The following is a 10,233-nucleotide window of genomic DNA, read 5'->3' on the forward strand; positions in this document are numbered from 1 at the left end:
GGATCTCCCTCCGATATGCCCACCTTGAGGTGGGCAATATCGGGCTGATCCGATCGTGGGCCCTAGGGCCCAACGATCGTATCCTAGCGTTCGCCAAACGGGCGGTCGGATCGCGGGACCGCATCAACGAACAGATGCGGCCGCGATCCGACGGGATTTTTAATCCCATCCGATCGAGATCTGGCCGACTTTCGGCCAGATCTCGATCGGGGAAGCCCGTCGGGGGCCCCCATACACGGGCCAATAAGCTGCCGACACGGTCTGTCGGCAGCTTTTATCGGCCCGTGTATGGCCACCTTAAGCCCTGCCTTGGTGCTTCAGTTGGGTCGGAGGCGGTGTTGTGCTGATCACTTAAATTCTTCCCTAACTTGCTCTGTGACTTGCAGTAGCTGCTGCTGTTCTCTATTTGCTTTGGAGCAGAGCTAAATTTCCTTACATGAAACCCAACTATTAAAAAGTAAACACGAAATTATAAAAAAAAATAGCTGAAGGAGAAAAGAACGTTATTCTCTGATATAAAACGTATGTCATTTCCTTTAGGTTGGAAACTGCATTACTGTATATTAACCCCTAGTCATCCTTGGTGGAGACAAAGAAGGACCAAGAAGCAAAGCATGACACAGAGGAGTACACCAGTTTGAATGCACATGGATTGAAAGGGCAGCTTGGCCTTGGTAAAGAACAGATATGGATGCTTAAACTGCCACTATTACAAAAAAAGAAAACAGGTAATTAAGTTTTATTTCTTTATTTTTTCAGTTTTTCAAATGCTTTCTAAATTGTAATATCGCTGTGTCTTTCCAATACAAATCTTGTAACACTGTAAGAAGGCATAAGTTTTCACTAGTTTCTGTAGCTCATAGGCGTCACAGGTCAGCACAAACTTATAAGCCACGTGTAAAAAGAACTCAGGTTGCCAAAGAGTTAAAGTGCAAACACAAACTTAGATTTTTATTAAAATGATTTAATTATAGACTATATGATTTGGGAGCCTTAAGAACATTGCACAGCTGTACAATTTGATTCTACAGGGTTTTACAAACTTTTAATCTTTAAGAAGCTTTTAAACTTGGGTTTGTGAGTGGCTGCTGGGAATTGAAGTACAACACAGCTGTGTCCATGTCACTGGGTCTATTTCAGCACATAATGCTAGCAATGTGTTTCCTCGTTATCTGTCTACTAACGTGATTTTAGATGAATTTGCATTAATTTATGGGAATCATATAATGTATATACCAGTCACCCATGCCAATACAATCTGCGACAAACATACTTTCATGTGAGTGCGCTTTATTGATACAGCTGATGGCAAACTAGGGGCGTAACATTGTCGCTTTTGTTCTCAGAGCCAATACACAGAGACTACCAAAAGATTACAGGAAACCAAACATTCTCTGCTGTAGTGATGAAGACGCAAAAAAATATTGGGGGAGGGTTAAAACTGAGATGAGTCAGATCCAGGTTATGGGGGTGACAAGGAGAGAATTAGAAACATTTACTAAAGGCAGTAATATCCTTCCAGTACTTTTTCGTGTCTGTAGTGTGACACTAAAACAACGGAAGCGAGCCGTGCAAATGAAAATAAACCCTGTCAGTCTAATGGAAAAAGTAAAGGAAACTGCACATGCAAGAACAGTTTTTTTGGCAATGGATCAATACATTTGTATATAGCGTCATTGATCCTCTAACCCGCACCACTAATAAAAACTCCCTACACCTTAGTTTGTTGTACTAATAAAAATTCACATTGCTGGCAGCAGTCATGGCAAATTACTCCACACAGCCGTTACATCACTTCGGCAATTTGCACATTAAACAGAAACTTCTGTAAATATTCGAAAGGGTTAATAAAATATCACAGCAGCAGGAATTATACCTTTCTGAAGTCTGCTGAAGGATTTATATGAATATTCTGGAAAACAGAATTTTGTCACAGAAACCTATCACTTTATACTCATCATGTTGCAGCATCAAACGGTAATATGTTTCATATAAAAACCTGCATCCAGAATAGATCATTCTCAAGCAACAGTTTTACCCCAGTCTTTTGTTTAAAAGAGATTTCCTGAGTTTTAACACATGGATTCCTTCCTTATGGAACCGTTTATAGGAGAATATACAAAAAAAAAAAAAAAAGATCTCCTGTATTTTGTTCACTTTGGGCAATGCAAATGAAGGCTTGTCAAAAATAGTTGTGATGAAATGCACACTAATCATTACCATTCATGCCCTTTTATTATGATAGCTGATGTGTAGCTAGGGTTGCCACCTGGCTGGATACTTTATTGGTGGGGATGCCAATGTTATAAATAGGGCATAAAGATTAAAAGACAGGCAGGCTGGTATTTTTTTCACAGAACAAGTGGCAACGCTGTGTGAAGCATTTATGATGAAGTTTCCCAGACTTTACGGATGTGTTAGTCTGGCATAAAGTTACAGTGTGCCTGCCAGTTTAAAACTTGAGGTAGTAGACTCTTATGCAATAAACCCACACACATTGCTATTGTTATCCTTTATGACAATGAGGTATGGTTTTTAAATGAAATACCCCTTTCAAAGCCATTTTATACAAAATCTAAATTCCCCAAAGGGTGGTGTAACTATTGTGGACAATTGTAGACTGCTGTTAGCTAATGGTCACCAGATAAAAATCAAATATAAGATCATTATATACCTTTTGGACACCCCTGGAATAAGTTGTTGGTGGACTACACTACTACCAAACTTTTAGTAGCCTTCAAATAATCACGTGTGCTAAAATCATCAATTAACAAGTAAAGCGGAAGTAAGTTGAGGTTGTCATCGGGGCTGTACATGCATACGTGCACACCAACTCTGAAGGGATATTTCACCTTAAAATGTTATCATGAAAAATACAGTGGAATTTTAAAGCTGGAGGTACTTCAGCAGGTGGAGAAACCACAAAGTGACTGTTCTTGTACTATTACTGGCATTTTCCAGCCCAAAAACAATCACAGCTTTAATACACCAAACAAATACAATAAACCCAGTGTGCCCTACCCCAAGTTGCAGTTAGTATTAATATTTAAATTTTGGTTTAGATTAAATACTTTTTGGTTCTGCAACTCTCAGCCTTTGAATTTCACTTGCTATCTGGATGCTAGTATTTAATGATCCTATAAAGCAGCAGCAAGGAAGTCAGAAAATGATGAAAAGTCGTAGGTCGTAAGAAACAGCATAGGAGTGTATACAAATAAAATAAAGACTTCCATTATGCTGCTCAATTAATAACAAACATAACTGTGAAAAAGCTTAAAGCAGACATTTAATGCTCTTTTCTTGTAATGCAAATTTGATCTGTAGCTAGTAGACTATAGTAGACTAGATAAATAAGCAGTTTTGCTACAAAAGATGGAGGATAGATCTCAAGTACAGGTTTGGTATCTATTTTTCAGAATGATTTTGACCTGGGGTTTTTCAAATAAGTGATATTTATGTAATTATTTAATGTTTAATGTTTTTTTTTATAGACCATATGGTCTATAAAAAAACAGTAAACATTAAATAAATCCAATTGGATTGTGTTTCCACCATGCAGCTTAGTTTATGTATTGGGGACATGATTTTAGTGGTGCTGGAGCCCCCTACATACACAGCATGCTAGCAATTGAAATGCAAAATCTGAAACGTACACACAAATTGCAAGTGCATCTCTTATTTTGCTCATTTTCATGCAGCAGTTACCATCAAGTACAATATACTGTTTTATTATTACAAAAATAAATGAAATAATTTTTCAAAAATTAGAATTACTGCATTTGCTTTAATTGATCACTGTGGGAGATAGCCTTCATGTAAGTCCAAATTTTATGGATAACTGGATTCCTGAAAAGCCGTGCACCTAAAATGATATATAATACAGTATTCTCATCCAGTTGTTACTGGATGCACAATGACAGGCTACAATACTTTAACCCCATTGTGACGCTTTTGATTGAGGGTCATGATCTATTTCCTGCAACAGGTTATCTACTAATGCAAAAGTATAACTGAAAAATTATAATTGCTCCCAGATATAAATTAATGGCATCGCCTTACATATTTATTAAGTAATGCCTTTAGTAGTGGCAGAGCCTGGCAAAGCAAAAAATCAAATAGTTTAAAGCTAGACTGTCTAACCTGTTGCTTGTTCTTAGGAGTTCTTAGGCGTATTAATTAAATTAAATCAAATCAATCATAGGTTGGGCAATGACTATACAGCATCAAATTGTTTGTCCTCCTCTATACCTTTATGCCAAAGCCACAATACCTTCCCAGATGCTATTGTCACATTGTTATAGGTGCTGCTGCAGTGCCAGAAGTCTGAAACAGTTATATGTGGCATGTTAATGAGCTTTCCTCCACTTCTCTTGCCTACAACTGCTGCTTTACAGGCCTTACCTATGTTCCAGTCCCAGGGAAGTTACACATACTTTAAGGTCTTATTTTGAATGGCTATAATAAAACATATGTATGTATCAACATTATGTCAAAATCAGTATGACAATTAACAATTTACATAGTATTTTATCTCTAAATTTCTTTTTTTCTGTATGATGCAGGCAAGTACATGATGAATTGGATAGTAATATTACGACCAACTATTCTGGTAGCAGTGTGGTTAGTATGCTCTTCAGATATATCACAAGGGACTTCCCCAAGTAGGGACAATGGAAATGCTGGACAGCACAGGACATCACACAGAGGCAGCAACCCAGGTTCTTCTACAAGAAGACCAATTAATTCTCAAAGACGTTACCCTATAGTAAAAAACCAAGGGTCTCATGTTTTTCAAAAAAACAAAGAAGAAGATAAAAGCAGTTTGTCTGAAAGTATGTTAAATGATGAAGGTCAAAGACACAAAACACATGAAAATCAGGGTCAGAGACATGCTGGTAACAGAAATGCAATGCGAATGTTAAAAGATGATAGTGGAACAGCTGTGCGGTCAAGAATGGCACGTTTTCCTTCCACTTCAAATTCTCCAAATATCCTTACAAGTTTTGCGGGAAAAAATAGAGTTTGGATCATCTCTGCACCACATGCGTCTGATGGCTACTACAGGCTCATGATGAGTCTATTAAAAAACGATGTGCACTGTGAACTTGCTGAAAGGCATATTCAACAAATAATATTGTTTCATGAAGAAGGTGAGGAAGGGGGTACAATTAGAAGAATTACTAATGATGGAAAAATTATGAAACAGACTCTGGACAAATCTCTTATACCAAAGTTGATGAGTTCATTAAAGCTAGAGAAAGGAAAATTCGGTATGGTTCTTCTCAAAAAGACTTTACAAGTAGAAGAAAGGTATCCTTATCCAGTATGTCTTGAAGCTATGTATGAGGTTGTTGACCAAAGCCCCATAAGACGCATAGAGAAACTAAGACAAAAAGGTTTTGTACAAAAATGTAAGGCTGCTGGAGTTGAAGGACAACATAAAAAATGTAAAACCTACACAATCTAGTGCGACCGTCCAAACATCATCAAGAAAAGAAGAGACCAAGAAAAGTGTTGTAACGCCTACACGATTCTCTAGAATGAAACCTACAAGGAAATCAATTGCACCTCCAACACAATCAACAACTAGAGCAACTACAGTTTTTCCATCAACTAAGGCAACTACAAGAATACTGACTACAGCATCAAGGCCACCCACAACAATACCTACAACAGTGAGTCCAACAACACAGAAAATGTGGACAACTAAAATGTTTACTACTCCAGAGCTTCACAGATATGTCATTCAGTCTGAAACAACAACAAGGGAACCAGACACTCAAAGCCAGTACATCCCTGTGAGAAATGATAAGAACAGAAATAGACAGTATGTACAGACGGGAAAGAGCCGTTCTACTACAAGCAGAACAAATAAAGTGGCACTCCATACAGAGGCTTCAGTTATTTCAACAACCAGGACAGAGCTAACTACCAAAGCAAACACAGCGCAGTTTGTAGATAACCAGACAGACAGAAAGGTTCACTCCCCACGTTTATTACACCACAGAAGAATCAAATGTTCAACAGCAAAAGGAAAAGGATCAAAGAAAGGAGGAAACACTAGACAAAACCGATAAAAAGAAAAAATAGATAAGCCACCCAAAAAAGAGAAGCCAGCAAAGAAGGATAAAACTGAGAAGAAAGACAAACCTGAAAAAAATCGCAATAAAAAAAACAAGAAAGCTGGCAAAAATGATAACAATTGATTTATGAAACCAGAGAAAAAAGTATTTGTTGAAAGCCCCAAAAGATCATTAGCAACATTGCTTGCAAATTTTGAAGGAAAAAGAAGACTACTGGTTAGTGCACACCCTTGACAACAATTTATAAGTTTCTTTGTATTTTCAGACTAGATCAAGTGCTACTTTGTATGCTAGCCCACATCAAATATAACACTTTCTCTGCTACCTATAGATAAATGTCAATGACAATTGCAATTATCCATTCCTGCCTACTAACGGGGGAATGTAATAAAAATCACTAACGGAAAAACTATTCGCAATGCGAAAAGTTATGCCTTTGCGCGAACAAATTTTGCTTTGTGCGAATTTAATATAGCTTTTGCGAGCCCGGAAACTGTTTAGCGACCACTTCCGACAGTGAAAGACCGTTTGCGAATTTTATAGTTTGCGCCAATGTGCAGTCAATGTAATAAAACTTCTTACTGAAAAAGTCGTTATGTTTGCTCCAAAAGATTACGACACCTTCAAGCACTTCTTATGAGTGCTCAATTAAAATTCGCAATGCAATAACAGTTTAAGGAACAATATTACATTGCGAGATATGGATTTTTAGTCTTATTGGTGCGAATTGTTTTGCTCTTTGAGACTTTTATTACATTCCCCTGTTAATGTTTAGTAACAAACAATGTTCCCTCTAAGGTGTGCACTTGTACACACGCACACAAAGTCTGAGGCCTGCACACACCAAATTGTGGTGCGCACAAAGAATTTTTGTGTGAAAACACAAAATTTTGTATTATTTTGACCCGAGCACACAGTTTTTAAGCACTGCACACACAAGTTTAAAATGTGCACACAAAACAATTGTTTTGCACACACAACCGGGAAGGAATTAGAGGGAACATTGGTAACAAACTGTTTTATATGCTATATTATTACCCCATTTTTCCTTACATTTTATCTATCTTGGCCGATGAATGTCCTGGCCCATGATTGCCCTAGGCCTACAATTAACCACTCACTAACAGTTGTTGTTGGAAAACATTCATTTCATTGGTTGCTATTATATGGCTAGGATAATAATTTCATGTACAGGTTCTTACCTTGTACAGTTTGGTACAGTTTGGCAAATCCACATGCTTTCTTGTGATTTAGAGTTTTGAAACTTGAAAACGTACTTCCTTGCAAAAGTCTTCACCCCCCTTGGCATTTTTCATGTTTTGTTGCCTCACAACCTGGAATTAAAATGGATTGTTTGAGAGTTTCCTTTACAGAACATGCCTACAACTTTGAAGATTTTTTTTGTTATTGTGAAGCAAACAACAAATAGGACAAAATAACACAAATCGTCAGCATGCATAACTGTTCACCCCCCCTAAGTCAGTACTTTGTAGAACCACCTTTTGCAGGCAATTACAGCTGCAAGTCGCTTTGGATAAATCTCTATGAACTTGGTTTTCACTTGTGAACAGCAATCCTCAAGTCTGACCACAGATTCTTAATTGGATTGAGGTCTGGACTTTGACTAGGCCATTCCAACACATTCAAATGTTTCCCATTAAAACACTTGAGTGTTGCTGTAGCAGTATGCTTCGGGTCATTGTCCTACTGGAAATCATTGTCCTACTGGAAATCACAGGCAGACTGACACTTAAGTCCAGGGCGCCCGATGCTGGGGAAGTTGCGCTAGCGTTACTGCGCCAAGCGAAGCGAAGTTGCGTTAGAGTTGCCTAATTTGAATAACGCGGGAAGTTAAAGTTCAATGGACATATATGTTGCATTACACTACACAAGCCTGGGAAACATTAATAAAATAAAAAAAAGTTGTTATATTGCCCTACACATGAGCCCACTGTATAGTTTATGTGCCATATATTAGGAAATGTGGGGGGGAAGCCAGTTACCCCAAAAAAAATTCCGGTCTTTTGCAGCCTAAGTTTTTTGGGACTTAGAAAAATTTTCAACTATTTTTTTAGGAACTCTTATCTACTCTATTGCACTTCGCCTGGTCTGGGGTGGCGAAAACAAGTCTGGCGCAAGAGGTAACGCTCAGTAAAATCCACAACTTAGTGAATTTGCCTAGATACGTCCATTCGCCAGAGCGCAAATTCGCCATGTGTTAGGGAGCGAAGTACCGCTAGAGCCTATCTCCTTTGCTAGTGAAGTTGCGCCGGCGACCTTTAGTAAATCGGCGAAGGACCGAAACGACCTAACACTGTCGAATTTTCGTCAGTGTTAGTCACTTCACCCTTTAGTAAATTTGCCCCACACTGTTTATCAGGGGTGCCCAAATGGTAGATCAGGATCTACCAGTAGACCCTTAGCTGGTGATCACTAGACACGGTCAGAAAACAACATCACCCTCCACTTTCATGCTTTTCAATCAGATATTTATTATGTTAAAGTCACATACATTTGTTAAAATAGCAATATACATTTACTCATTAATCAATATTTAAGTAATATTTTCCATAAAACAGAATGCTAACAATATTTTATGGATGTAGATCATAATGGGACATCTTCACTAAAATTAGACCCCGCATTAGTTTGGGCACTCCTGCTGTATATAATATAATGTTCTCCACTACAGATTATTCCCCATTTTCTCTGTATGATTTCGTTGAGGCTTGACTTCTTATGTACTGAAATAATTTTTTTGACTTTTTTGACTTATTGTATTATATACAATTATATATATCTTGTCCACTATATACAGGAAGCAGATAGACAACTATCAAAAAAACACTATCAATACATGGAACTGTACAAGGGTCCCACAATCAACTATGAGAAAGCAGCTTAAGAAAATAATTAACTATGATCTCCTCCCCAGATGACCACTACATAGAAGATATAGTCATAATATGGTGTGCTAGTGAGGATATTGCTAACATTCCTTACTACAATTGATTTCACCATACAATAAAACTAACTTTGATATTCCCAGACACATATCAACATGGCTATCTTCAATAAAAACAATTCCAGACAATCTTTCAAACTAACTGACCATCTCTCTTACCTCAGGAGCGGAAGTGTCAACCCAAAATTCACAACAAATTCCATAGTTTCTAGTCAGGCCATAAGATATCTTGTAGCTGCATCTTTCACAAAAAAACAAGTATTCAACAACTTTATTCAGACTTTTATTAAACAGGGACACAGACCCAAAACCATAGATAACAAACTAGAAAAGGTATCAAGAATTGCCAGGGTGACCTTTTAAAATACTCTTGTACCCCCTAGTGATCCGTCTAGAATATGCTGTACAGTTTTGGTCTCCAGTGCTTAAACAGGACATTATTGTATTAGAGAGGGTACAGAGAAGGGCAACTAAGCTGGTAAAATGGAAAATCTTAGCTATGAAAAAGACTGGCCAAATTGGGGATGTTCACGCTGGGGAAGAGGCGCTTAAGGGCTGATATGATAACTATGTATAAATTGTGGGGAATCGCTCATAACAGAGGGTAGGACTCAGGTAAAAGAGTTATTACAGAGGAGACAGGAGGCTTAGGTTTGCAAAAGAATGAACAGGCTCCTGCCTGGGGTTTATTGTTCAAACTGGACAAACTTAAATAGACCCAAGTTCCGTGTTATAACAGTAAACATTAAGCGAAAACTTCACCTGTTTTACAGAATACAGGAACACTACTACTTACTGCTGTCACAAGGCAGTCGCTATTTGGAGTTGCATTAGCATGCACAGTTTGTTCAAAGAATTCACAGTGTTTGTTAAGAGCTCCTCTCAGTCTCCCAGTTCACCCACACACTGCACAGCCAGGCTCCCTTAATCAGCGGACCTGCAGACTAATTGGGCAGCATACTGGTTTAGCCCTGCTCCAGGGTGCTAACCTGTCTTATCCTGGAGATTTAAAGGAGCCAATACCTCAGGCTGGGTGCTATATACCTACCATCATATACAGCAACCGTACTGGGACAGAGCTCTTTATCACATACCTTTCCCCTCTGTTCGAATCTGGGTTTTGGACACCATTCGCCACCATACAGTGGACCCTTGACAAGGCATCTGCATTACCCTGCAGTTTAC

At 38.2% G+C, this 10,233-nt stretch overlaps 1 pseudogene; it reads left to right on the forward strand.

Moving 5' to 3' along the window:
- Positions 1 to 336: 336 nt before the first annotated feature.
- Positions 337 to 6,528, forward strand: LOC121400518 (annotated as a pseudogene).
- The last annotated feature ends 3,705 nt before the right edge of the window (positions 6,529 to 10,233 follow it).

Source organism: Xenopus laevis, chromosome 2S (genome assembly GCF_017654675.1).
Source record: "Xenopus laevis strain J_2021 chromosome 2S, Xenopus_laevis_v10.1, whole genome shotgun sequence".
In the NCBI taxonomy this organism is placed as follows: domain Eukaryota; kingdom Metazoa; phylum Chordata; class Amphibia; order Anura; family Pipidae; genus Xenopus; species Xenopus laevis.